The sequence below is a fragment of the Electrophorus electricus genome, chromosome 3 (assembly GCF_041902795.1).
Source record: "Electrophorus electricus isolate QZ-2024a chromosome 3, ASM4190279v1, whole genome shotgun sequence".
In the NCBI taxonomy this organism is placed as follows: domain Eukaryota; kingdom Metazoa; phylum Chordata; class Actinopteri; order Gymnotiformes; family Gymnotidae; genus Electrophorus; species Electrophorus electricus.
Window position 1 is genome coordinate 23,849,491 of NC_137499.1, and position 3,186 is coordinate 23,852,676.

Sequence of the window (3,186 nt, forward strand, 5' to 3'; positions counted from 1 at the left end):
AGAATTTTAACAGAGTTTCTATTGCTTTAGAGCTACAGAATTTGACTTTCTCATTGCTGATATTGACTGAACCACATGCTTTCTTTACTTTGAGTGATTTAATTTGATCATTTATTTATTTTGCTGGAATTAGTGAGTCCAGGAGGTTCTGACAGTCCTTGATAGATGGATATGAATTCATGTAGCATTAGTATTTCCCATAACTTGGTTGGAGTTAGTATAGTCTGTTTCCCATAACTTGGTTGGAGTTAGGATAGTCTATTTCCCATAACTTGGTTGGAGTTAGGATAGTCTGTTTCCCATAACTTGGTTGGAGTTAGTATAGTCTGTTTCCCATAACTTGGTTGGAGTTAGTATAGTCTGTTTCCCATAACTTGGTTGGAGTTAGGATAGTCTATTTCCCATAACTTGGTTGGAGTTAGGATAGTCTATTTCCCATAACTTGGTTGGAGTTAGGATAGTCTGTTTCCCATAACTTGGTTGGAGTTAGGATAGTCTATTTCCCATAACTTGGTTGGAGTTAGGATAGTCTATTTCCCATAACTTGGTTGGAGTTAGGAGCTAAAAAGTTCAATTATATTAATCCTGTTCTTTCAGCTATGCGTTAAATTGACTTTAAAATGCTCTTGTTGACATATAAGGGTCTAGATGGTCTGGCCCCTCAGTATCTGAGTGAACTCACTGCATGCTATAACCCACCTCACCTACTGTGTTCTCTAAATGGTCTGGCCCCTCAATATCTGAGTGAACTCACTGCATGCTATAACCCACCTCACCTACTGTGTTCTCTAAATGGTCTGGCCCCTCAATATCTGAGTGAACTCACTGCATGCTATAACCCACCTCACCTACTGTGTTCTCTAAATGCAGGGTTTCTCTTGGCACTTAGAATTAGTAAGATTATAAACAGGGGTAGAGCCTTTTCCTATAAAGCCTCTCGGTGATGGAACAGACTTCCATCTTTAATTCAGGACTCCGTTTTTAAATCTAGATTAAAGATTTACTTATTTACTTAGGTTTTTGGTAAGCTTCCTATGTATAAAGGTGCAGAGCCTGGGGCCCCAAGTCATAGAACTTTCTGGTAATGTGAGGTGCACTGTCGACCAGCCACTTCATGCATTCACTCGACTTTGTGATGATGATGTGGGTGGAATCCAGTGTCTCAGAGTCTTCAGGACTGTGGTCACCCTCTGGCCCTCCCTTCTAGTTCTGCTGCTACTGATAACCACGTATGTGAGATCACTGGCACGTCTGCTGTTTATGGACTGTTCTTCTGTTGTTCATCTTTACACATCTATCGAAATCTGTTTTCTTTGTATGTTACTGCAGAGACATGCCAACACTGGACCAGGCCTGCTCATCAGTGACAAAGCATCTGAGATGATGCCAGAAAATGTCCTGGTGCTGCCAATAGATTAACTGATGTTGCCATATCCATCCACCCACACCGTCTACTCCAGTGGATGCACCCACCCTACACCCGCTGGAGCCGATGAGACTCCCACGTCTACACTGACGCTGCTACATGGACTATATATAATTTAATAAAGCATAGACTGTTTATTAGCTGGGTTGGAGAATGGATTCCTTCTTCAGTCTTGGTCGTCTGAAGGTTTCTTCTTTAATTCCACCAGGGAGATTTTCCTTGACACTGTCATCTCCGGCTTGTGCATTAGGGATCTGGACTCAAACATTTGGAAAGCTGCTTTGTGACAGAAAATGCATAATTTTAGAAATTTCATGACAGAACACTGACCTCAGCAGGACAAACACTAAAGTATTTTTCTCTTCTTAGACAAATGCAGTCAAAATGTCATTTCTCATATAAAGTATAATTCAGAGAGGCAGGGACATATTGATATGTCTAGCAATGTATGAGGCATTTATAGATGTATTTTTTTAATGTAGAAATTTCACACATGCAGCTGTGTCTACAAATAGCATAAAATGTCTTGTGTTCATTTGGTGAACTTTTTTGGTGAGCAGGTCTACTGGACGTAAACACACACATGAATAAACATTAACGTACAGTGAGAGAATGTAACAGTACCTACTGTGAGAAGCCTGTGAGACTAAGTACCTACTACAAGAGGCCTTTGAGACTAAGTATGTACTGGGAGAGGCCTGTGAGATTACCTACTGTGGGAGAACTGTGAGACTAAGCACTTACTGTGAGAAGCCTGTGAGACAGCTGCACAACAGGAAGAAGATTTGGGGAAATAGCGCAAAAGGATGATGGGAGATTTAGAGAGGACAAGGTACAATAGGAGGAAGGCCGCACTCAAGGTGAGAAACAGTTTCAAGTGCCATCAGCCCTGATTTGAGTAAGAGAGTCAGGTGAGTGTGTGCAGCTCTACTAGTTTACAGCAACCTCTGAAATCTGAGCGTCTGGAAATAAAAACAGTTACACTAAACAGTACCTCTGTTCTACCTTTTGGATGTGTTCATCATATGTTACATTATACAGTGTTGTAACTATATTTGTACACCGCATTCTTCATTCTTTTCAGTAATCCAGTAAAATGTAGCATATTTTACTTTCTTTCTGTCACGGGTGGCCGGCCATCCAGCAGGAGGGACACGCCCACCCCGGCTGCACACACCTGCCCTGCTCCCAATCACCTTCATATTAATTATACTCACCTGTTTCACATTTCCCTCCCTCGTTATTTAAACCCACAGATCCCGGGAGGCAGCGGCGCACGTTAGTGGTCTTACTGGTATCCCATGGCGCTCCGTGCTGCCTTACGGAGTATATTCTTGTTCTTTGTTCTTTGTTCTGCACTACGTGTATTCACTATGGACAACAAAGGGCACTTTCTAGCAGCCTCGTCTCTCGCACCCTCTGTGTCGCCACCGTCACACTTTCCGCTGACTGTAATCTTCATACGTTCAATCGTAGCAGCACAAACATTTTCAGAACTGTTTTTAGCGATGCTGTTCTCTTCATATTTATTTTAACTCTGAAAACCAACAGACTTTCAAAAGCAAGAACATCAGCAAAGATCTAATCCTGAACAGTACACCTGATCATATGAGGAAACTGCTTATGATGCGTAAGTGATACAAGCAGCTCTCTCTCTCTCTCTCTCTCTCTCTCTCTCTCTCTCTACATCAGCCACCTCTCTCCTCTGGATAAGATCAGAAGATCAAAAAGTCACACCCAGTAGACCCAGTTAAGCCCAG

At 42.1% G+C, this 3,186-nt stretch overlaps 1 long non-coding RNA gene across 1 annotated transcript in view; it reads left to right on the forward strand.

The window, feature by feature from the left end:
• Positions 1-2,965, forward strand: part of LOC118241880 (uncharacterized) — a 5,976-nt gene extending 3,011 nt beyond the window's left edge. Inside the window, exon 3 of the long non-coding RNA XR_004776390.2 lies at positions 1,330-2,965. This is a non-coding gene — a long non-coding RNA (uncharacterized LOC118241880). The remainder of the gene's footprint in view (positions 1-1,329) is intronic.
• Positions 2,966-3,186: the final 221 nt, after the last annotated feature.